Source organism: Triturus cristatus, chromosome 5_1 (genome assembly GCF_964204655.1).
Source record: "Triturus cristatus chromosome 5_1, aTriCri1.1, whole genome shotgun sequence".
In the NCBI taxonomy this organism is placed as follows: Eukaryota; Metazoa; Chordata; class Amphibia; order Caudata; family Salamandridae; genus Triturus; species Triturus cristatus.
Window position 1 is genome coordinate 269,080,373 of NC_140587.1, and position 26,660 is coordinate 269,107,032.

Here is a 26,660-nt window from a genome sequence, read left to right on the forward strand (position 1 = left end):
GTCGGATCCCGGCGCCTTCCCCGCCGGCAACTGGGCAATAGCCTCTCGGATCTCCTCCATCATAAATGGGGTAGCTAAAAACTCCCTCTGCCTCCCGCTAATATACCCCAAGGTTATGTCCCCGAAGAATGCTGCAAAGTCCTGTTTATTCACCCCTTTAGACGAGTAAAGAGATTCGTAAAAGGTAGTAAAGGTATTCAGAATCTCCAAGCCATCCCTGTGCCTATCCCCCTGCGCATCCTCTATCTCCAGCACGTAATTGGTGTAACGCGGGCGCCTGATGTCCCGCGCCAGAGAACGCCCCGGCCTGCCACCTTCGCCATACCTCCTGGCAGTGGCATATTTCCCCCTATACCGTGCCTCCCGCTCAGCTGTGGAGGAGTAGTCGGTAATGGTGTCCCACATTTTAGCCCTCCCCTCTCCCGAGTCCTCCCTCCAAAGGTCCCGTTCCAGTACTTTTAATTGCCCCTCAAGTAAGCGCAGCCGCCGCCACACGTCCCTCAACACGCCAAAGCTCTTGGCCATACAGGTGCCACGAATTGTGACCTTGGAGGCCTCCCAGAGCATGCCCACCTGCGCCACCGCCCCCCTGTTGCGGCCGAAGAACCCCTCTATCTCCTCCCCCAGTTCAGTCTTAAAGACCTCATCCAAGAGCGCCTCAGGGACCAACCGCCAGCTTCTGGGAATGGCAACCAGGTTAGGTATCTCCAGTGTGAGGCACACCGGCGAATGGTCCGAAAAGGTGCGCGCTAGGTGGTCCACCGCACAGACCCAATGACAAAGCCCCCTGGACCCCAGCCAGTAGTCCAGCCGTGACCAGGCCGCATGAACCGACGAGTAGTATGTACCCTCTCTCCCATCCGGGTGGGTGTATCGCCAGAGGTCGGTAAGTCCCTCATGTGTAAGAAGCGCAGCCAGCGCCGCCTGGCTCTGGGTGTAATGGTGCGGCAGTGCGCCAGATCGGTCCCACCGGGGGTCACTGACAGTATTAAAATCCCCAGCCCATAGCACATGTGTGGCCCCCACCCCCGAGATCTGACCCCAGAGTGAATTCAGAAAATCGTGATCATCAACGTTAGGGCCATAGCAATTCACCAGCACAACCAACTGCGTATCCAGCGTGCCCCACAACATTCAACTCCTCCCATCTCTACTCCGCCACTGTCCAGCACACGCAAATGACGAGCCACGTTTTATGAGGATAACCGTGCCCCTGGCATACGTGGAATAGGATGAGAACACTCGCTCCGAGGCCCATTTGCTCCCGAACGTAGGGTCAGCCCTAGGGTCCATGTGGGTTTCCTGGAGGAGCGCCACATTGACATGATGCCTGTCCAAATATGAGAGTATCTGACGCCGCTTGCGGGGGTCCCCCAGCCCTCTGACATTCCAGGTCAATAGCTTCAATTTGGTCAGTGCACGGTGTGCGTGCGCGTTGCGTTTAAAAAAATGCCCAAGGGATTACTGCCTAGAGGCCTAACTCCTAGTGCCATCCCCCCTCCTTCGGAGTGGGTAACCTGAACGCCGTGAGCAACAACCTCCTTAAGCACCTGAACAATTGCCAATAACCCTCCACCCCCCCTCCCCCCAAAGAAACGCCCATCCCATAAATGCCGTTCCGTCCCACCCACATCAGCACCCCAACAGTGCCGGCATCAGTACCACCTGCCCCACCCCAACCCCCTGGTGACCCCAACCATTGGGTCAACTTAGAAACAAAAAACTTGCCACACTGTAGGGCACTGCCCATGATGGGGGCGCCAGCGGTCCCAGATAGCCCTCCATGAGCCCTCTCCCAGTATAGTGGCCGCCTACCCTACAAGAAGGCAGAAGCTTGGAGAGGGAGCGTTGGGAGGGGGCCTGGCTACACATCAAGGTACACACGTGTCCCCTATCTCATCCCAATGCACAATAGGGGGGAGTGCTAGGGGAATTACCAAAGCGTATAGGCAGACGGATCAGTCATTGATAACACTCCCCCCGTCTAAATCCCCGTAAGATTGGAAGTCCTGGGCTGTATAGCCACGATTCCTCAATAACCACCCCCGAATCGTCAGCTCACCTTCGACATCAATGGATCAGTCAAACCTGCAGCGGAGGCAGAGCCAACATATGGGCCAGGAGATGCTCACTCCCCACCCCGCTCCTCGAGGGCAGGCGAGGGGGCACGAGCACCCTCCACAGCATCAGTCCGGCCAGGCGAGCGACACTGCAGATTCTTCAGAAAGCCCTCCGCCTGCTGGGGGGGTCGCGCACAGAGTCGTGCGGCCCTGGTGCCGGAGGCGCAGCTTAGTCGGATACAGCAGGGCGTACTCGATACCAGCCTTACGCAGTTTTTGTTTCACAGCCACAAACTTACGTCGCGCCTCCTGTACAGCCATGGTGAAGTCTGGGAAGATAGAGAATGCAGCACCCTCAAATTGCAAATTTTGCTGTTTCCTCGCCCGTCGCAAGGCCACGTCCCGATCCCTGTAGTTGAGTATACGGCCCACGATAGGCCGAGGCGTCCCACCAGGCGGAGGCCGAGGACCAAGCGATCTGTGGGCCCGCTCAACAATCAAATGGGGCGAGAATGCCTCCGCTCCAAACGTCGTCAGGAGGAGCCGCTCCACATATTCCTCCATACGACCAGTATTGGCACTCTCCGGAATCCCAGTTTGGCGTATGTTGTTCCGGCGGTTGCGGGCCTCCAAATCCTCGTTCTTTGCCGCTATTACCTTAAGGAGGCGGTCCATCTGGGTTAGCTGCTTGTCCATGGTGCCAGTGCGATCCTCATTGTCCGAAATGCGCTGCTCCACTTCCTTCAACTGCTCATCATGTTTGTCCACTTTTAAGACAAGGAAATCGAGCCTGGTGTTCATAGTGTCCATTTTTCCAGACAGACCGTTCACACTCTGCTGCAGCAGTGTGAGCATTTCCTTGACGTCATTTTCTGGGCGCTCCGTAGGGCCGGGCAGCGACTCCCGCTCGCCCCCATGGGGGTCCCTCGCCACAGAGCGTGTGCCCACCTTCTTAGCCTCAAACTGAAGCCGCTGCTGCCGCCCATCCGATTTATCCATCTCCACGGGCGTGTCCAGTCCAGCCGGGGCCCAAGTATTAGTGGGGTGTCAGCGCTCCGCCGACCGGCCGACCCTATCCGATGATGCGCCCAGGCGCTGAACAGCGCCCCGGAGGCCCGCAGCCACGATCCCCTCCGGACCCCCGATAGCATGCCCACGTCCAAGGCAGGGGGGGACCAGGTCAGCCCCTCGTTATAAGCCAGCGATCTCGGGGGCAACCAGCGCAGCTAGGCTCACCCCGGCCCCACGAACCGTCACAAGCGCCTCGACGACTCAGTGGCAGTCGCCTCACAGCATCCCCACATCCAGATAGCAGGAGGCACACAGTGGGGTACACGAAGGCCGCGGTAAAGGCTCCCCGCGTTTGGCAATGCGGCAAAGTTTAACTCCAGGCTCCAAAGTATGCGAGACCGCAAAACGGCCCCAGGCCAGTTGAGCGCGCAGCCCTCGCCACGGCGCCCCAGCACACCTCACAAGCAGCAAAAGGCCCCTCTGTGCACAGGGGCGCCCACAGCCCCACCAATGACGAGGGGCCCCAGGGCCCGAATGCAGGCTGTCACAGCAATTATGGCCAGCGAGGCCCGGCTCCACCGCAGGCAGAGGAGGCCCCACCACGGGCCATCGAAGAACCTCCTCCACAGCAACTCTCCGTAATTGTCCGTCGTCGCGGGCCCCACGGAGCCCTCACCGCGTCCCCCTCAGTGTCCTCGAGAGGCTCCCCGACCCTCAGGGAAGCGTAGCACACAGGCAGCGCGCCCGCCGCCCTCCGGCGCCTCAGGTGCAGGAAGTCAAAGCCTCGTAGCTCCTGCTCAGGGCCCCGCAGCGCAGCCCCACGCCTCCAGGCTCACGGGTGCAGCGTCCGGTACTCCGACGTCAGGGACCCAGGCGGTTTCGCGCTCCCAGAGGCAGGTGCCCCGCAGATATTTCGGGGCCTTATCCCTCGTGGCCGCACCGGACTGGCGTGAGCACAGCGCCCGCCCCGCAGCTCCAGGGCCGATCCCAGTCACTCTCCGTACAGACCTTCAGAGGCCACCACACCTCCGCCGCTTCCGCAATCGGGCCGAAACTTGCACCGAGGGTGGCGATGAGCACCCTCCGCCCAGGCTCCCCTTCACACCGCACGGGGATCGTGCGACCAGCAAATAAATACCGGATCGTTGGGCCAGGCTGCCAGAGCCTCACGGTGGTGCGGCCATCTTGGTCTGGCGCCACCTAGCGCCCCCTATTTAATAGCTCTAGTTATGTTTAAATTCCTCCTCTATCGGACTGTCACAACAGTTCATACTATGTAACTGTGAAGCGCTCTGATACCCAATTGGCTCATGTTTGTGCTGTATAAAACCCTAAATAAGTAAATAAGAAATAATCACAATGGGCAAAGGCAACATATTACAAAAAGTGCTTATGTTATTACTTACAATTTAAATAACAAAGTTACTTTAACCCCTTCAGCGCGGCACGGATTACCGCGCTGTGCTGAAGGGTTCGTGCGTGGGCGGGGCCATGACGGAGCGGTTCCGTCATCCGCACAGCGCAACCGACGCGCATGACAGAACCGCTCCGTCATGCGCATCGAAGGGGTTAAACATTGGCGCGATAACTTTGAAGACTCATTTACCACTTATTCTATCGAAAATGTTCTCATTCCCAGTACCATAGGAACAAACTTGTTGTCTTATAAATCAGAATTATTTCCTGAAAGATTTCTTTTACACATTACATATACATTAATCTAATATTCGGTCATTATAAAAACCTTGCAATAATTAATTGTTAAAAAGTCAATTACTTCTTAAATAGTCCTTAAAAAAAGCATGTTATTATATATTTTCTAACATAATTCTAGTACAGCAGTTTGTTTCAATAATAAAGTGTTGAATAGAGTGCAATTAAGCCCAAGTGGGCCAGCATGTTGATGTATGTTTTCTAACAAAGTTGTATTACTCCCATGTATTACATTGATAAAGCACTCAATATATTGCTATTAAGTCCAAGTGGACAAATCTTATAACTATATTTCATTTCCTAATTATTACATAGCATTAAGCATACTTTTAACCTAATGAAATCTAAGAGTTGTATGCTTTCCTGTTGCTACACACCTCAAACATGGGCATCACTGCCATGGAAAAGTTAAGTGAAATGGAAGGGGCTGCCATGTCGAGGCATCTTGTGCATGCATGCTGACGCATAGCCTAGCATATGTGTTCATACTGGAGCTTGACATAACGTCATGATGTATATATGTTCAAAGTATGTGTGTTTATCGTTATACTTTTTTGGGGAAGCTATCTGCATCAGCAAACACGTGTATTTGTTTTTTGCTAATGCGGAACAGCATTGGCAAAAAAGAATTTGGCAAAAACAGTAGTTCTGGCACTTCCACTGCAAGGTAAGGCCTATTGGCTTTTCCAGTTCTCATGTATGTTGAATAGGAGAATGTATCGACCTCTTTACAAGTCCAAGGAATCTCATTTTATTGAGAGTAACTGCTCATGCCATATTTTTCTTTTTTGAATCTTCAGCAGAAACACCTAGCCAAATTAAAATACATGTAAAATCTTTTTATGATGCGGAAACGCCCATCCCTGGCTCACAACTGAGAAGAACTTTGTCTAACACCTTGGGCACAGCATTAAAATATGAAGACAATATCTAAGCAAGAAATCACAGCATATCAACCTCAGAAAGCACGCAAATCCTCACACTATGTAAGCTTTTAGGGGCATATTATCAAGCACTGCGTTAAAATAATAGCCGCTTTAGTGGCAGAAAACTGCCGCCAAAGCGGCGATAATGGGCTTGATAAAATGCCGCAGAGAATTCCAATAGAAGCCCAGGTTCACACCAGAACATGGGCTTCTATGGGAATTCTCACGGGCATATTATCAAGCCCATTATCGCCGCTTTAGCGGCAGTATTCTGCCACTAAAGCGGCGATCATTTTAACGCCGTTTGTTGATAATATGCCAGAAAGTTATTAAAAATAACACTAGCAAACTACATTATGTGGTGCAGTATGATGCTATTGGATGAGCCCTGTCTAATTAACCAACCACAAATTAAAATATCCTTGCAAGCTTAACCCACAAATAAACACCACAGATGCGAAACTGGGAATAGGATCCATCCATGTTTTGGGACTCCCACTAGGCTTGGGCATTTCCTTTATTGCTTGTCCTTACTTTCTTTTTACTGTGTAGTTCAATACAAGATGTTATCTTTAAATGTAAAAATCTGGAACTTAGAAACAGTATCCGTTTTGATATAAGATGTTGACCACTTATGGGCCACATATCAAGTCCAGTGAAACAGGCATTTCTGAACATAACTCAAGCGCCTGCCCTTCATTAGTCATACACTGTCTGTACTTTAATCAACCACCAGCACAACAGCGATGTCAGGTTGGTGAAGTTGTCTCTAAAAATGCAGTGGGGCATCATTCAGAACATTGTTCTTTTGCAGAAAAGGTTGGGGATACACCGTTTGTAAAGTTAAGCATCATTAGGCCTAATGAGAAATAGAATTATCATGCTGCTTTTGAAAGTTTATACTAATCAAAATGAATTTAGAAGAAGGTATTTTGTTGCAAGCAAATACTATCAAGGGAATGTATATAACATACTTTGTTTCTGCATTTATTTATTTGTGGAGTGATCTGTTGCCACAATAGGCATCCTGGTGCTAGACTAAATGCACAGAAGAAATCAATTACTTCGCATAAAGACATGTTTTAAAAAGCTTCATGAATGAATAGTCTTGAAAAGATGCACGGATGGATGTAGGGAGTTCCATAATGCAGATCCTGGGTATAAAAAGGCTTGACCCATACTACACTTGTGAATCTTGGGCACTGACATGAATCCCTTTAGAGATGATTGTAAATTGAAACAAGGTTCATAAGGAGCACTTATCTTTTGTAAGAACTAAGGTTTGCTCTGAACCTTTATCTAATATTATTGCTTCTGAAAGCCATGGAATTGTAGTCATTTCATTTTGAAGGCATTTTCCATGTTGAACTAACTTTTTTTAGTGGTGCATTTTGTTTAAGGGTATTAGAAAGCCAGAGTAAGAAATAGAGGAAAATTAGGATGGAGGGTGGACTTTTGTTTGTCTGCCCGCCACCCAGATGGAACCACCCGACAGGCTGTCATCGGTCCCGCAGTAGGCATTCTAATGCCACCACGGCGGTCGCAATGCATATATTTTGCATTGCGGCAGGTGCTGGTGGCTGCGTCACCCGTCACAATGCAAAAAAAGGACACTCTATATATCCCTGCACTACGTGGTGCAGGGATCTGTAGGGGGGCATAATAGGTGACCCCCAATCCCCACAGCTTAGGGTCAGGGTGGAAGGGAGGCCGCAACGGGCCCGCAAAGTCCCTTTTTGCCTGCCTGTTCACCTGGGCGGAAAGGGACATCGTAATCCCTACGGTGGTGCCTGGTAGACACGGCCACCATTGTAGGGAATGCAAGGCCCTCCACCGCACCTTCGGGCTCAAGGAGCCAGTTAGATGCGTGGCAGTCCTGCTTTCTGACCGTCATCCTTCCGCCATCCATTATAATATGGCGGCTGGAAAACATGCAAACGATGGTGGTGAGACTGTCACCGACAGACTGTTGGTGGCAGTCTCACTGTTTTCATAATCAGCCCCTTCGTTAGGGGGTGAGAACCCACCTCAAAAAATATTCCCAATACTTGTCAGTGTGAAACAGAAAAGTCACTAAATAAATATGTGCTTAATCTTCTAGTAGCTTGGCACAAAAGCAGTCAAGCTTAACTTAGAGGCAATTTGTAAAGTATTTATTTAGCACTCAAACAGTAATGCAGAGAAAACAGAATACAATACAAATCCTAAACCTATTAAGAAAAATAGAGAATATTTTAAATAAATTGACACCAACACAATAAAACTCCAATAACATGAACGTACATATGAATTTAATTTCTAAAATTTGAATTTAAAAAGTGCCAAAAAGCACAAAGTGCCAACTGTAGGTATCTGGTCGCACTTGACTGGCTCAAAGTTAAAAGTTACTGCAGACTTCAATGGAGTGTGGGTCGGATGCAGAGACCGGGTTCATCCACTGGAAATTTTATCTTCTGACTTGGAGACATTTATGGAGGAAAAGTGGTTGACAAAGAGATGTTGGCAAGACACGTTTCAGAAAAGAGAGGTCCTGATATGGTCGTTGACGAGGGCAGGAAAGCTCAGAGTGTGCAAAGTCAGCAGTCCTTGCCCAGGAAGGCCTTGACGTTGATGGCATACTGCTCAGTGTCAATCCCGATAAAGCCCTCTACACTGGGATAATTAGACGGCTGCAGCTTTGACTTTGATATGGATCCTAGTCTCCATCAGTTCTCCAGGGAGAACGTTGGCAAAAAGTCCCACTTCTTGCAGTTCCGTAGCAGGAGAAATACACTCCAACACCAGCCAAGGGTCTAGGACTGGGGGACACAACCTGGGGGTTAGAACTCACTAGAAGAGAGGCCAGCAGCAGAGGACATGACAGGTCCAGTTGGAACAGGACTGCTGTGCAGTTGCAGGGAGAGAGGTTTTGGAAGCTTGTTGTGTCCCTGTAACTCAAATAGGAGGTCAGCCATTTGACCCATGGAGTCATTTCTGGGGTCCTGAGTTCAAGGCAAGCAGGTCCAGCCTTCCTTCAGTTCCTTCTTCTGATTCTTTGCAGAGTTTTCTGAGGAGAGGTCTGTGGGATTCACTGTTATGAGCATTGCCAGCCTGTGGGTGAAGGGCAAGTGTTTGCCCATCCCCTAAACCACTTCTAATCAGTTTCTGTACCACCACAGAGTTTGGTGCCAATCTGACTAGAGAGACAAATGGAAGGCAGGCCTAGTTGTCAGCTTCATCGGCCAGTGACAAGGTAGGCAGCCTTTGAAGCTCAGGAATCAGATGACCAAGGCCCCCCAGGCATCCTTTTAAGAGAATCCACCTCCCTTCACACACAGCCATTTGTCCACTGTTTGGGAGCCATATACATCTCAGAGCAGGGAAGCAATCAGGGTTCAGGTGACAAGTGGACATCGGCAGGAAAGTTACAACATTCTGAAATTGTAATTTCCTGAATATTGATATAAAGTCCGACTTGACTCTTAAGTTAGCTTTCAAATTACTATTAAAATGAGTCTTTGAACCATTTTCTAGCTACTCTCAAACTGAATTTTAGCGCTTATTACATTTTATAGTGTGAAGCAGTGTTAGCTTATGGGAGGCCATCCTTGCCACAGTGAAAAACTACTTTGAAGGTTGTTTAATGCCAGGGCCTGCAAAACATTAAATGTACATGTCCTATTTTCAAAATACCATTCAACCTGCCATATGGTCATTTAGGTCCTACCTTAGAAGTGACTAATAAGTATTAAAAAGGAAGCTGTAGGCCTGGCTAAAGGTTTGCTTTAACAGGTCGGAATGTCAGTATAATACTTCACGCCCAGGCTGCAATGGCAGGGCTGCAGTCATTCTTCGCATTGCTACTTTGTGAGTGGCTCAATGAGTGCTGCAACCTACTAGTTACCTTTCATTTACATGCCCTGGTTTACAGGCACAAGTACATTTAAAATGTGCCAATTAGGGATATGCTGATTCTACCCTGTTTGGAGAGGAGAGCACAAGCACTTTACCAGGAGTAAAGTGCACAGATTCCCATGGCCAGCAAAAAAGTGCTCAGCGTCAGACTGCACAAATCTCGGGGAACACCAAGCAAAAGATGGTCATTTCCAACACCCAGCTAAAGGTTTATTTTCTCACCTGTTTCCAAATCATCTTGTTGCCATGGGGTTTCCCCTGCCAATAAAGATAGATTATTAAGAGTGACTTTAGAAAGATTTTTCCTTGTACAGCCCTTAGTTGAAGAGCTAATGATAGGTAAGTCAGCTGCCACTGGTAGCTGGGGTGTAATCAAAGCATGATCTGACCAACTAAAAGGATTAATATTTGTCTTGGATATGAATAAATCATTCACAATTGATAAATCCAAGCATTGTCCAGCAGCATGCGTTATTAATATTATAATAACTTTATTTATGTGTTGGAAGATCAATTGATTGGTGTATATATAAATAACTGGAAAAGATGGCTTCAAAATGCAGAGCAGTATTCCTGAGTAATGGCTGCAGTTTTGCGAGTGGCACAGCTAGGAACACCTTTAGGAGACCACTGAGGAAAGGTACCGGGAGCTCACCTATATATCTGTGACAATTAGTGCTATGCTATTGTTTCACTCTAGATTCTTTCAAAACCTATAATTGTTTTTTATGTAGACTATGTTTACCTCTTGATAGAAAACCCCTGAAAATTTAGAGACTGCATATGTACTGAACAGTTTTACCTTCATATTCACAATCGTTTTCAGAGGTTCCAGAGGGCAAGGTTGGGAACTGTTACCAAAAATAGCTCAATGAGATTGCATACCTTCTTTTTACAGTTCAATGGTAGCTGCACAGTTTGCACTTAAAAGTTCAAGGCAGGACAAACTTAAAAATGTAATTATGAACATCTAGTCTTTTTCATGTAAGCTGGATAACTCAAATGTAGAATAGATGTTTACTGAATCCCAAAATTAGAAACGTTTAATATATTATTATTTCTTTTCTCATGCTCAAGTTGTCTCCACATTTTAAAAGAATAACTCTTGTGCACAAGGCTACAGATGTTTTTTTACCACTTGGGGGGTCACTCAGAGGCACGACTAAAGCCAAATCTCCAAATCTAAGTGCCTTGCTGGTTTCATTTGGAACAGTGCTGTTCCCAAGCATAAGAACAGTTAGTCCTCAGCAATAGACATTACCGGATTACTCCTGGACCCCTTTCTCCTTGTGAAGTAAGCAACTGTCTAGATAATTGCGTCCCTGATGTAGCCTGCATAGTCAGAGATTCAGGAGAAAGAAGGCCCATTCCTTAGTCCTTTCGCAAGCAGTCAGGAATTCTCCAATAGATGATCTCTTCTTCTTTTCTCACATACCAGTAGCAATCCAAACTGTGAGTGTTGATAGCTTTGTGTTATAGGATAGTGATTAGACAATTAGAACACTCGTATTAATTTCCCACACAATTCCAAACCTCTTTTAGCAGTATAAGCAGGTTCGGAAGCCCTAATAGCGAGGGAATTAGCCCTTTGTCTGCATTTCTATACCTGTTTTCTAGTTCCAAGCAGATCCCACCCTTCCAGGCACTTCAGAATGAACCATGTGCTTAGTGTTTTTGTATTAACCCTTGTGGTGAAGAAAGGTGCCTGAAAATATGAGCAATCAGACTTTTAATAATGAAATGCTAACACAAAAGGCAGGGCTCTGTCCTCTGGCAAGAGGTTCCTAAATCTTCATCAGCAATTCATTGGTACCCCTCTATGTTTGATAATCTGCTCGAAGGAAGCTGAACTGGAACGGTCTATTGTCCGTAAAGGTCCTCTTTTTTTTTTTTTAAGTTTAAGTTTATTGAGACCAGCAAGAAAATACAATGTACAATCAAAATCCGGCCAGACAACATGAGTAATTATGATATGAACAGTAAAGGATATTAAGCATAATGGTTACAATAAACACGGTAACCTAGAAAAGAAAAAGGGAGAAGGAGGAGGAAAAAGGGAGGGGGGAAGCAATATGAATATCATTGGAAAGAGTTCAGAGCAATCAACGGCAACAAAAGAGGTAAAATGAAGCATTACATTGCATGTACTTTAAAACTCTAAAACGAATACAGTAATATCATGGGAGGAATACAGTATGTAAGAACAATAATAAATTATTCAAACAAAAGACAACGAAACTAAATCAGGGCGGTTTGCGGACATCGTCTGATGTTCTTACAGTAGCAGTAATTGAAATATTCGAAGGGGGGGAAGCAGATAAATACGTAGTGAGAGGGAGCCACAACAAGTCCCTTTTAATTGCTAGTGATACAGGGGTAACATAGTTAGTGTCAAGTCTGTGATTAAAACAGATGGCATTCCACCAGGCTCTGTAAGTGACTTTATCCGCATGTTTCCAATTTAAGGTGATTAGATGTAAGGCTATAGCAATTAACAAGTCAATTAACTGATAATGTGACGAAGGTTGAGGCCATGAGGGGATAAAGAACCAAGAAATATATTTGAGAGGGAAAAGGGAGCTTTAGTGTTAAATATTTTGTTAATTTGAGACCAAACTAAGAGCCAAAATTTAGCAATGTTAGGACAATCAAATAGCATGTGTTTTAAGTCAGCCTGTAAACATGAGCAGGACCAGCAGTGTGATGAAGTGGTGGAAGAAAAGGAAGCCAATTGTGCGGGTGAATATAATGCACGCTGATATACAAAATAAAGAGTCTGAGTGGTATTGGCCGCCCGTGAAGTTTTATGAATCTTTAACCACAACTTATCCCACAAAGAGACAGACCAGGATTGCGATAAGTCCTTTTCCCATGCCAGTTCAGTCCTTGTTTTGCATCGCGTCGAAAGAGATAAAAGACCCTTGTAAAGGGAAGATGCAGAAGGGGAAGCGTTTAACAATGGAAACAATGTAGAGCAAATTGTAGGGAGATCTGGAGAGGGTGGAAGTGATGAAAGATATTGGTGAAGAGAAGGAAGCAGAAGGTCATATTGCTTCTTACAGGAATTAGGAAGGGCAAAGTTAGATTTGAGGACTGAGAAGGACAGAGGTGTACTACCCATCAAGAGTTGGGAAATCCACTTCAACCCCTTGGAGTGCCATACCTTCCAATAGAAGGCACGATTTTTAATGCGTAATAATTTATTATGCCAAATAGGTTGTTGAGGAAGTGAGTTAAGCGAGGGGTAAGAAGCTGGTAGGAGAGGAGTTAAGAGTTTTCGTGTGTGAGAGATAACAGGATGACGCAAAGAAGAAGTGTGTGCAGAGAAAGCAAGGGATTCCGAAAAGGCGAAGGGGGAAGTGAAAAACTTCTCGATGCTGAGCCAAATTGGAGGATAGGTAGGAGAGTCCAAGGAAAGCCATGAAGAGGCTTGTTTTAGGGAAAATGCGTGGTGATAAGATTTAAAGTCCGGAAACTTAAGCCCACCATTTGATTTGTCTTTTTTGAGAGTAGATAAGGCTATCCGAGGGGGCTTACCTTTCCAAAGGAATTTTAATAAAGTGCGATCTAATGTCTTAAAGTAATAATCTGGGATATGTACAGGAATCATTGAGAGAGAATATAAAATAACGGGGGCAAGCATCATCTTAATAGAGTCTAACCTACCCCACCAAGAGAGAAAAAGAGGGTGCCACTTGGTAATAGAATCATTTAGCTTCTTAGTAATGTAATCAAAATTGTGTTTAAGAGTTTCGGAAATAGACGGGGAGAACCATAATCCTAAATATTTTAATTTAGAGGATTGCCAGGAAAAACCGGTATGGTCAAAATAGTGTTTAAGACACAAAACGTTGAGAGGTAAGACTTCACACTTATCACGATTTAGGCGGTATCCTGAAAGTTTTGAAAACGCGTCTACTTGGGAAAGGAAAGGAGGAAGAGAAGTTTCGGGATTGGAGCAGTATAAAAGAATGTCATCTGCATAAACAGACATTTTGACTTGGCGGGAGCCTAAATGGAATCCTGTAATTAGGGAATCCTGTCTAATTTTGGTGAGGAAAGGCTCTAACGCCACTACAAATAGGAGAGGGGATAGGGGGCAACCCTGCCGCACACCTCTTGAAAGAGAAAAATAATCGGAGACCTTACCATTAGCAAAAATAGACGCCTTGGGACCAGAATACAAGAGAGAAATCAGGGAAATTAACTTAGAGGGAAACCCTATCCACTGAAGGGCATGGAACATAAAGTCCCAACCAATCCTATCAAAAGCCTTCTCGGCGTCTAAAGCTATGGCAGCAAGCGGGTAATCTAAGGAAGAGGCTTTGCTAAGAATGTTAAAAAAGACTCTAGAATTATCAGAGGATAAGCGACCTTTTACAAAGCCCGATTGCTCCGAACCAAGAAGCTCAGGTAAGATTGGGTCAATACGTAAGGCAAGAATTTTAGCAAAAATTTTATAATCCGTGTTCACTAAAGATATCGGGCGATAATTTTTACAGAAAGAAGGATCTTTGCCTTCTTTGGGGATTAGGCAAATCATAGCATCCTGGAAGGTACCCTGAGATGTTCCGTTTGTGATAAAAGAAGTAAACAAAAGAAGAAGTTGTGGAAGAAGGAGTTTCGAAAAGTGTTCATAGAATTCAATGGTAAAACCATCAGGGCCAGGGGTTTTCCCTCGTCTTAAAACCGATACGGCATGAGAAATTTCTGTTAGTGTGATATCTAGCTGCAATGAATCAAAATCAATATGCTGCGAGGGAGGAGAAGAGATGGATTGGAAGTAGGAGGAAAGTTCAGATTGAAGAGGTTGGGCCTCGGGAGTATAAAGAGTTTTATAAAAGGAGACAAACTCATTTAAGATATCTTCATCTTTGAGAAGAATGTCACCATTGGAATCCTTCAAAGACTCTATCCTAGTTCTGTCCCGCCTAGATTTTAGGTAGTTGGCCAATACTTTCCCCATTTTATTCTGACCTCCATAGTAACGAGCACTACTCTTCAGAAGATAAGAAGAAGCCGCGTCCGTGGATGCTTTGTTGAAGGTAATTTTAGCCGTGATAAGATCTTTCAAAGAAGCTTCAGAGTACGAGTGGTAATAGGCGTATTCTAATTTTTTAATTTTGGCAAGCAATTGAGCCGAATGCTTCTCAAAAACTTTTTTCTTCCGAGAGACAAAGTTAATAATAAAGCCTCTGGCAGCTGCCTTAAAAGAATCCCAAATCATAGCAGGAGAGGAATCATGAGTTGTGTTTATGGTGAAGAATTCCGAAGCAAAAGAACTGAACTGGCTGGAAAAATTAGGATCTGCAAGCAGTGAATTATTAAAACGCCAACGTCCAGCAAATGGGGTGTAAGGAAGAAGATCAAAATCAACAGAAACCGGGGCATGATCTGAAATTAAAATGGAGCCTATTTCTGATTGAAGTACGTGTTGCGTTAAAGGCTTACTTAAAAAGAGGTAGTCAATACGAGATTGTGATTTGTGTGGGGGGGAGAAAAAGCTATATTCTCGAAGATCAGGGTGACACAGTCTCCAGATATCAACTAAAGACTTTTGATGAATGGTGGAAGTAAATTGTGAGTGCATTTTGTTGTTTACAAATCTGACTGGGGAGTTCCTATCTAAAATGGGGTCACAAACTTGATTACAATCACCCCCAAAAACAATATAATCGTCTGCAAGGGAGAGCAACTTATCAGAAATATGTAACCAAAAAACATTGTCAACTGAAACTGGAGCATAAACGTTAAAGAAAACCACTGGTATTTTGTCAATAAGTAATTTAACAATTAACCAACGACCCTCAGAGTCAGTCTCTTGAGAAATCACCGATATATTAAACTTTTTATGAGTAAGAATAAGAACACCATTTTTCTTACCTAAAGCTGGAGAAGAAAACACATTACCTACCCAACATCTTTTTAATTTAGATGCTTCAGCCTCAGAAAAGTGGGTTTCCTGAAGAAAAGCAACATCAGTTTTTAACTTTGCTAAATGGGATAGAACTCGTTGTCTTTTAATGGGATTGTTCAATCCTTTAACATTCCATGTGATAAGTCTGAACTTGACTGGATGAGATTGAAGTCAAAAACCATGAACATACAATGCGATAAATAGGGTTGAGAATGAGAAGAGTAGAGAAATGAGAACTCAGGAATGTACATAGAAGAGGATAAGAGAGGAAAAGATTGAAAACCTTAATATTAAGAAATTCGATAAGGGATAAGAAACATAAGGAAGGAATATGAAATTGCAAATGACCAAAGAAAGGAAGAAGAGGATAGAATGAGGGAGGCGTAAGCGGGAAGAAAAGAAAAGGAAAGAAGAAAAAGAAGGAGAGGAGAAAAGGAGCAATGTCAGAGGACAGCAAAAAAAGCATAAAAGGAGAATATGAACAGGAGACATACTTACATGAAGAGGATCCAAGAGAACAGGGGGGAGGGGAAGAAGCCACACGAGACAGGCAGCCCATCCAGGCTGACCAGACGGAGGACGAGGGGGAAAACGCCAATAAAATAGGATATCTAAGGATGCGAGAGAGAACAAAAAACAAAAAACATAAAAACTATTTAGCACAGTAAATTAAGAAGACCATCAAAGCTAGAGAAGAACACCAAAGAATACATGAAGGACGATGATAAAGAGAAGCAATGAATGAGAGAACCATAAGAAAAATCATCAGAACATCAAGTAACATTTGAAGACGAGGCTCCGGAAGCTTCCATGGTCTCCGTCTTGTGAAAGTTTATGAAACTCTGTAACTGCTGCGGATCTTCATAGGATGTCGTCTTGTTATTGAACGTGACCTTAAAGAGGCAGGGGTGAAAAAGACCATAACGCGCTCCCATGGCACGAAGAGTAGGTCTCATATCAAGAAAGGCCTTACGTCTGTTGGCTGTGGACTTGGCATAATCTTGAGCGAAAAACAAAGTGGCGCCGGACCAGGTGACTCGCTGAGAGGATTTAGCCGCTGACAAAACCTTTAGCAAATCCGTGTACTCCAAAAAGTACAAAATGACACCTCTCGGCCTCTGTGAAGAAGATGCATTCGATGGGAGACGTCCTAACCTATGGGCTCGTTGAATGTTGAGAGCAGCGCCTTCCGGCATATGGAGAATCTTGGGTAGAAAAGTTTTAAAGAAGGTAGGGGGATCCGACCCTTCTGAACCCTCCACCAGACCATAAATACGCAGGTTGTTCCGCCTATTACGGTTTTCAAGATCCTCCACTTGGCGTTGGAGGGTAGACACTTGAGATTGAAGGTGAGATACATTGGTGTTAGTGTCTGTAAAGGAAGACATATGACTTTCAACTGCAGTAACTCGTGAGTCAAGTTGAGCCCAGGTGTCAGTGAGAACTTGTAGTTTATTATTTGTTTCCTCCATAAAGGGACGAAGGGCCCTAATTTCTTCCAGTAGTGTTTCCATGGAAACAGGCGAGGTCGATTTAGGAGGAGAAGGCGGGTTATGCTTTAAACGTTTGGTGACAGACTTCACAGCAGGCACTGGCGAGGGAGAGGGATCCATATTCTCCGTGGGGTCTTGTGAAAGTAACAATGAATCCTCTAGTTTGGAGAAGGCAGTAAAAACTTTTGAATTTTTGATGAGGGTATGCTTAGGCGTAGGGTGTTTAGTGAGTGAGCCTTTCGTTCTCCCCATAAGAGGCAAGTCCAACAGTCCAAGTGAGAGGGGCAGAGACGTGGCCCAGAAGTAGAGTAGCACTAGTTAAATGGTTAACATCACTGTCAGGTCCAGCAAGTATCAGCAAACCTCAGTGAAGCGCGCGTTCAAATGAAATTGAAGAAATAGTCACTGAATTGACGTATCCGAAAAAATGAGGCAGTTCCATAACACTATTTCAATATTTGAGACAAAAACACTCGTCAAGAATAACCATGAGTGAGGAAGAACTGTGTTATCTGAGGAGAACAGCACAGAAAAACACTCCCGTGAGGTGCATGCATAAAATGGCGGCTGATTCGGTGAAGAAAACGCTGCACAAACAACGCACCTTCCGTATTCTCCAGATATGTATCATTGAGGTTATCAAAGTTGATGAAAAAATGAAGAGAAAGTCATAGTTAATCAGGAATAATAGCCAAGAAGGGTAAAAAACCACTTTTGCAGCATGTTTCTTCAAGCCATTAGCTTACATTTTCCTCAGGCGGAAAAACAAAATGGCGGTCGTTCCGAAGACGGAACCTCCGAGGAAGTTAAAAGGGGGTTAAATGCAGCTTACTGACATAGCAACTGCAAAATTCGGCGCTCCGGATGTTCAGACAGCCTGTCCCCACTTTGTGGCATCCTCGCACTCGCAGTTATGCGAGAAAAAATCGGCGTTGTCCTCCCGACCCCGGGAGCGTCAGGGAAAAGCCGCCATCTTCGTAAGGCGTTAACCACGCCCCCCCCGTAAAGGTCCTCTGATCTTTGCTTTTTGACATATTTTCACATGTCTTCCAGCTGAAGAGAAGGTATGAAAGACAGTAATTCAGGCTTTGCTGCTGAAATGCAGCCCGCAGGTTTTACACTGTTTCGTAAGACACAATACTTTAATATCCTTATCAAAGGTATTCTTGAGGCATAAGAAGAACATTTATATCTACCAATAATTTCCATAATTAGTCATATGTCACAAGAATGGTGTGTCTGGTACTGTCAAAACTAAAGTTAGTAAAAGTAGGCTTCTAGGCACTGCAGGCTTCACCACTGTATGAAGCTTCTGCAGCCTCTAATAGTAACAATAGCGTATGGTCAAAACTCAAAACACAATACTTCTCGGGTTTCTAAAAAGTGTAGTGAAAATGTGTCTCTCAAAAAAGCCCCACTGGGGAGCAATCCCTCTCAGGACGTATGTCCTCACCCACCATAGGTGGCATGCTTCATCATATGGGCTTCTCCTCCCAGTGGAAAAACCTAGTTCCACTGAGGGCTACAACTCCCTCACTGTGAGGTAGGAGCTCTGGGATGTTTTGTCAAATATCCTATGATGTTTGAGGATGCTAAAATCCTATATGTGAATACTAGGTGTAGTGAGGGTTCAGCGCTGGGTGTATTTGAAAGTGCAACAGTGATGTTAAAACTACCTAATTTGGTACAAAAAACCTTTTTATTCACTTGTCCAAATTGGCAGGGCTAAAAAGCTGTGCAAAGCAGTGTGTATTAAACTGCTAAGGTGGCACGGTCGGTCGACATGTTTCAGCCTATATGATCTCGAAGTATCCAGGCTTTCATCGGGACCATATAAATTAACAATGCTGCTGCATATGTGAATATATTAAATAAATAGTGTGATACCAAACCAGTAATCCAATATTTTGCTTGGTGCTACTGGAACTTATCTGTAAATTTGAGACATAAAAAACACAATACCATAGGTCATACAACATCACAATATGATTGTATTAATGTCCAAGTAATGGTGAAAATGCTGTCCAAAGATTATTGAATATCCCACCAAATCATGTGTCACTAAATCTTAGTATATAGTATGAACACATGTGTGTAAAAATGATAAATAATAAGTGTTGATGGCAAAAACCTCCGTACAGAACATGTCTCAAGAGGACCTTCCTTTTGTCATTTAAGCGTTGCAAAATACACTTTTTATGGTCGCAGTTGTCAGTCTTGTTATGATCACATCTATACTGCTGACAAGTCTCATGCTTGAATAGACTATGTACTACAAAGTAACCAAAGACAATTTATACTTGGCCCTCTGTGCAGAGGCAATTCAACACTGAGGTCATGCCCAAATTGTCTAATAATTGATTTTCAGCTCATTCATAAATTTTTAGTCCCACATATGAGTGATTGAAGTCCAGCTTCAGCCCACATGACCTGTTTGAATAGGACATGTGCACCTTTTGCATGCATTTTTGCAGAGTTACTTACAATTTAAATATGCACATTCATTTATTCTAAATGGTTACTATCTAAAACGAAAGGAGCTTACATTCAGAGTTATTTATCAGACTGTACCTTACCCAGGGGTCAGAAATGCCAACTCTCCAGATAAAACATCCTGGGGCAGCCACTTAAAGGAAGGTTTATCCTATAAAGACTATTTCATGTTGCTTAAGAAAACAAATAATTGTACTTTTAGTGATACAGGTTATGTGTGACGTCTCCATCATTTACTTGACTGAACTCTGTGTTTTTGCATAGCATAATACCCTCGTTACATACCCCTAGTAATGATAGGGATGCTGTCAAATATGTGTGCATGTCTGGGTATTAAGCTCCCCAGGTTTTGTAAATTACTTCTACAATTAATTCTTAAAAAGCAGATGCCACTATGTTCACCTTTGTCTCTAAAATCTTTTCCCATGTAAATTTGACAGGACTGATCAGACTTACATGCACTAAAACTGACATAGCAGTCAAAGTCCCACAGCGAGTAGCACACAAGAAAAGGTATGCATGTAAAGCAAATTAAGTAATAAAAATAATTATCATAACAATAAATAGAATTTTAAAGGTTAACGAAATGTTGCCCATCAGGAGCCAGGAAAAATAATGAGTCAATTGGGAAAATATTGTAACTAGTAAAACAGAGTAGTACAGTTAATTGGCTCTCAAAAGATATAAATGTCAAAATGATTTTGTGCAGCTCACTTTATTATACTTCTAAAATTCCATCCATTTACACCGCTGTATGGTAGATCCTGTCTACACCACTTCTGTATTGAAGGGGTGTGTGAAGTGAATAATTTAGAAACATAGCTTTGCATTGGTGACAATCTTAAGCCAAATGCCATGATTAAAATGTAATTAGCATTCTTCGATTTTGGTTTCGGGTTCATTTAGCTATAGTACTTATCATTACTGGTGAACTTGTGTTATATTGTGATGGACTGGTTGTGGCTGGAGCTTGGTTGCCTAGTGGGTCATTCACCAGCAATTATTGCATGTAGGTTTTTGCTTATTACTTGCCCCAGAGCCTACTGGATCAGTAGCAATTATTTCATGCATTTCTTTTTATTTGTACCTGCCTTTCCCTGCCTCCCATAGAGGCTCCATAATCCCAAGGGCCTGGTGGGCCCCCACCAGCATTTAAAAAAAAAAAAAATCATCACATATTTTATTGTCAACAGCTGTGGTAGTCCTGGAATATCCAGTACTTCAAATGATACAGCGTATATCATAGCAATAGTAATGTCGACATTTAAAATATTAAAGTAAAAGGATTTGAAAGCTAATAATGTCAAAACTAAAATATCAACAATAAAGATACATACATGCAGTTCTCAGCCATCTAAACCTAATATTCCTGAAGTTACTACTGAATTTTTCGAATCATTGTTTTGTCATCACAACGACTGCCCATCCATCGGTGTACCTGAAATGGGTTTGGCGTATAATCCCAGATATTCTGCCCACCTCTTCCAAATCTTGAAATGTTTCTGGGGACATCCCCTGGCCTTAAACACTGGTATCCCCAGTCCCAGACAAAAATCAAGGCCCTTCTTCCATACCCCAACTAGCGGTGGGGTCGTATTTTTCCACGCCCTAGCAATGTCGCGTTTGCCAATGTAAGGCCTAGAAGTAATAAATGGCGCTTGTTTATGTTGCCCCGATACTATCAGTTATATGCAGTATGGCTAGTTTTGGTGAATACGGGATGTCTCATCCTAATACTTCTGAAAGGCACTTCAAAAGTGCAGTACAGTGCCTCCCGGTGTGTATAAGAGCGCAAACAGAAAGAAGATTCAACCAGTCCCATCCTCCAGAGCCTGTGTCTCATAAAATAAACTCTGTGTAAATATTTAAATTGTATGAGTCGTAGGCGTGCTGCAATAGCGGCACCCAATGGAGACTCCAACGCCTCAGCCCAGTCATCATTATCGATGGGGCCTAAGTCTTTTTGCTGGGATTCCCGTATTGTGTCCAATGTTGTCGGGGCGTTTGTCACCAGTGTTCGATATATTTTAGTGATCTTATGATCGCCTGTTTCTCCCATAAAGCCCTTGGCTTCACTAGGGTTAAAGTCGGGCATATTGTCTAAGTGCTCAATATATGGGGAGAAAGCATGTTGAAACTGGAGGTACTTGTAAAACTGCGAGTGGGGCATTTTGTATTCATTTTGTAGCTCTAGAAAGGATTTCAAACTTACAATACTGATGGCTTTCCATCCTCCAAAACCTGGTAATGTTAGTAATTGAGGCAGGAGACATTTATGCCAAAGGGGGGCATCCCTCGTCAATTTACCCCACCATCCAATTCGACGCAACGACTGCCTCCAAGATAAAAACACTGTTTTGGTTGCCGGCGGTAGCCTTTGGGCCTTCAGGCCAGAATATAAAGTTGTGTGCAAGGGTGAAATGTCCACCACCCAACACTCAACCACGTATGCAAGGTCACATCTGTCTCTGTACCACCAGACATTTAGGATAAGAAGGTGAGAGGCGGCGTGATATCTTTGGACATCTGGGGTGGCTATACCGCCACTGTATGTAGATTGAAACATGTCTTCAAGGTCACTCGAGCTGAATCTCTACTCCAAAGGAAATGGTTAAGAGTGGTATTTAATTGTCAAAACTAGATTGGTGAAATTGGATAAGGGTGATTCTAGAGTTGATACAGAAGGCGGGGCAAGGACACCATCTTAAAAATGGCAGATCTGTCAAATTGGGAAAGCGGTAGGTGCATCCAGGTGTGTACTTTCTCTTTGGTCTGGTTCCATAGTGGAGCTAAATTATTTTCCCATGAGGTGTGTTGGGAGGTCAACAAGAACACCCCAAGGTATTTAAATCCATCCAGGACCACCTTCACTTCATGCGACTATCCACCCAGCTGGTGTTTACCCTGTAGTGGCCACAAGAACTTATGGATGTTCATAGATAGCCCTGAGTACTTTCCAAAAATCTGCATTACCCTGAGCAGTCTCAGGCCAGATCTGAAAGGGTGTGTAAAAAAGAAAAGGGCATCATTCGCTTATGGTACTATATGATCTGAAAATTCATGTGCCCACTCGAAGGCACAGACCTGTGCATCGATCCTCACCATTGCTGCCATTGATTCCATAGCCAAAGCAAAAAGATATGATGAGAGAGGACATCCCTGACGGGTATCTCGTCCAGTGGGGAAGGTCCGCGAGGTTGAGTTTGCTATTCGGACGGAAGTCATAATGTCGGTGTGGATGTATGTAAGGAGATGGGGCCAATATTCAAGCAGTCTAAAAGAGCTAACAAATACATCCAACTGAGCGAGTCAAAGGCCTTGTCAATATCGGCGAGGAGGAGTGCCGTCGGCCCCTCAAGGTGGTCAATCAACGCAATGGCTTTGTGTGCGAGGCTTATGTTATGCCGTGTGGCATGACCCGGCATGAAGACGGCCTGGTCGGGATGGGCTAAGTTTGTAATGTGTGATAGGATGCGATTGGCAATGGCTTTGTCCAGGAGCTTTGCCTCTATATGAAGAAGTGATATTGGGCGATAGGAAGTTTGGAGTTCAGGGGTCGACCTGGTTTGAGGTAGACCACTATCTCCTCATGTCGCCAGTCTTGTGGAAGGCGTCCTTCATCTACGGCCAGATTTGGGGCAGTCAGTAGAAACTGATATTTTTTATACACCAGCAATTTGATAATGTATTTGTTTATTTGTGGCTGCTTTCCATAGTCCTCATAGGCCCCCAGGGCCTGGCTAGTCACTCACCAGCAATTAGTCCTTGTGTTTGTTCCTTGCATCTCCTGCTTACTATAGGGTTCCACTTCCCCCGTGCTCCCCACTTGGGTCTGAAGAAACGTAAACTAACCTTTTCTGTGTAATACTCTTGTCATGTAAAAAATAGTTTATGCATATTTTTGGATACACTACTGTGAAGCATTGGAGATGATGATGATGACTTTACTTGTGTTACATTGGCTAGATTCTACTTATTGCCTATGTTTCACAGGTTTTTCTTCATTGCCTTGCTTGCAGGTGCAGCAGATAACATCACACACTGTACTGAAGTTCCTGAAGGAATCAGTTGACAGTGACACCAGTGTCCTCCACTGCTAAGAGCTTCTACTCCTGGTTCTAAGTGCTAACTGCTAGTGCTAAAAATATGCCCCCAAAGAAGTAAGTTCCTGTCAAGAAATTGGCCAGTGGAGAGAAGAAGCAAGTTGCCAGCGTCACCACTGACAACAAGTCCTCATCCTTTCTTTATCAAATATGACATACCTGCTGCAGCCTCTTCTAGGCAGAAAGAGACCGATTCCTGCATCAAAGGCACCACCACCAAAGGGCTGCCATGACTGCAGTTATGGAGAGCAGTGAATTTAAATTAGAATTGTCTCAGCCACAAACCACATCACTGCAGGAAAGTGAACAACAAGAGCCTCAGTCAGCAACAGATCTTCTGGATTTAGAAGCGAAACAGGAGGTTGAGGTTCTTACTGAACAAGATATTGTTGATAACACTGCTCCTCCCCTATTAGCTTCACGATCTCCAGCAAGTAGAAGAAAGAGTACTCCCTCATCTTCTCCAAGCCCACCTGATGATGATCTGGACATGGTTTGGGCCCCGGCTGAGTCCAAGAGAAAAGGGAAAAGGGAACTTCTTCCAAGACTTGCAAGTGCAGAAGTTGGTGATGATGACGACAAGCCAGTGATGATCAGTAAGGAGAGTGGCACAGAGGACATACAGATCACCTCTATTCCACCTGCTCAGCTTCATGTGGTTCCAGTAACACTATGAGGCTCCCATAGTTGCAAGACCCCAAAAACCTGGAGCAGCCACCCCCCCACCACAGCTGCAGCATACCAAACAACACAACCAGCTAGATTACCCACTAGTTCTTCAGGCTTTGGCATGATAATATAGCTCTCGTCCCCAATGTGGGACTTCATTATGCTTAGCCCACATGAGGATAACATTGCAATATGCTCTATTTGCCACAAGAAAGTTCATCGTGGTAAGCCAGGTGGGCACTATGGTACCAGAGGATAACTCTCCCATTTGAAAAAGCAACACACAATCATGGGAAGAGCACCTTGAATGCATAGCTGCTGGTGGTGACCGAGAACCAGCAGCTGAAGTATGGAAAAGGTGGTTAGATGGAGGAGGAGGAAGAAGAGGATGGTAGCAGTAGCATCACATAGAACAGCCCTCTCAGCTTCCCCCATAGTATATAATCCTTACTCACAGTATCTTCTGCATGGCAGTAAGGATCGATGGAACTCTGCTGAGTTACATAAAAACTGCAAGATTCCGCGGAGTTCCGCCCACTCTTGTCAAGGGGTGATGGTCAGTTATAGGCTGGGTTGAGGTTCAGTGCCCCATGGTTGGTCAGTATGGGGGTGCTGCCCTCTCATTGTTACCTAAGGAGGGTAAACCCAATACTAGTCTCTGACCGGCCATGTAAGTGAAAAAAGGCATTTTTCACTTACACAGAGGTGTCTCAAGATAACAACGGCACGTAGGAAACTTGAATGTTCCGGCCAGCATTTCTAACGCAGATTAATCTACATGTCACCATCAGCCACCTAACCAGGCTTGACACAAAGGCAACTACTTATAAATCCTCGCACCCACCCCCCACCCAAGTCCTGATGAAGACACCGGCGTAAGTATTCTAATAGCCTACTGATATATTGGGGTCGAAACGCCGACATTTCTCCTTCAAGCCAGCCTAAATGACAGAAAGTTAGTACTGTGTTAATGGAAAACCATGGCTCAAAATGTTCTCTGGTATAAATTGTGATTAACAGGCTCGATGAATGAGCCACTTGCTGTCTAAGTGATATATTGTTTTGTTTTGATGCACATGCCGCTTTTACAGTCACTTCCCCACCCTCACTTGAATCACAGTCACCCACCTAGGGATCCAAATGCATTTAATAATATGTGAACTATGTCAATAATAGACTAATTCTCAGTGTGAATTTAACACTAGGAGCAACAAATACCTTATGTCTCAGTCTTGAATTTGTATCTATGTTGTGAATTTTATATTGTATGATCACTTTCTGGTACCACTGTTCTTATGTACTGTCCTCTCATTGGTCTACATAAAGGAAGAGTGTTCAAGGGGTGCTGCCCTGAGGTTGGCCGGTCACTCACCCCTCTTGAAGTCTAGCTTGTTCTGCCGCTGCTTTTCTTCTGTTTAGCAGTGGATGACTTCTTGCGCTGCATCACTGCAGATTGAGTAGACTCTAGCCTCACTACATACCGCTCCCTGCAACTCTACTGGAGCTGATGCTCCCAGCCTTGGCCCCTGTGGGGGCGTTGAGCTCCAGCCTCCCATTCAACCACAAGAGCAAAAGCAATCACAGAGCCCAAAGTAATCCAGACTCACCATCCAACCAATCATGGAGCTCCCGCACTACACGCATCAAGACTCTTTTGACCAATCACCTCGGAGAGACCCGGGCCAAAACAAGATTTTATTTTTTAAAGTGCGTTTCAACCCTCGATGACAGGACATTAGCTCCACTATGACAGGAAATTTGAGTTCGAAAATAAGGCTAGAATTTCAAGCGTCCTTTCATTGAATAACACCTTTTTGGTGAAGGCGTGACCCCTGGCTCCCTTCTGAGAATGCGCAGATGGTACCATGTTGACAAAAAATGTGATGTTTTAAACAAGCGCAACATCTGTTAAAAACAAGCAAAAACATGTTGAAGCTCTGCAAAAAAGAAATTAGTGCAGAATGATTAATTCTGCTGGTTGAGCGAAGTGGTGAAATATTTTAATAATTCTGCCTTTCAAGACTAACGAGGAATTATTAAGTTGCTACATTTCCATCCACCACATGGTATAAGACAAAGCGGGATACAACTACTCCCGCCTCAAAGAGCCCAGGTAGCCTACCTTCTGTTGGTGCCCGTAGGTCTCTAGTGGCAGTAGTACCACAAGAAAAACAGCCTACTACAAGGCTATGTTTGCCAAGGAGGTGAGGTACCATCAAAACATCTAAATAACCTGTTTCGACAACAGGAAGCTGGCTAAAATGTAGCGCTTGACTTACTGCCTTTTTATGTTTTGGAAGGAGTGGGCTTCCTACAACTTGTCAAGTCTCTCTACCCGAAACAGAAGGTTCCCAGCCAGAGCTATTTTGCCAGAGTGGCCG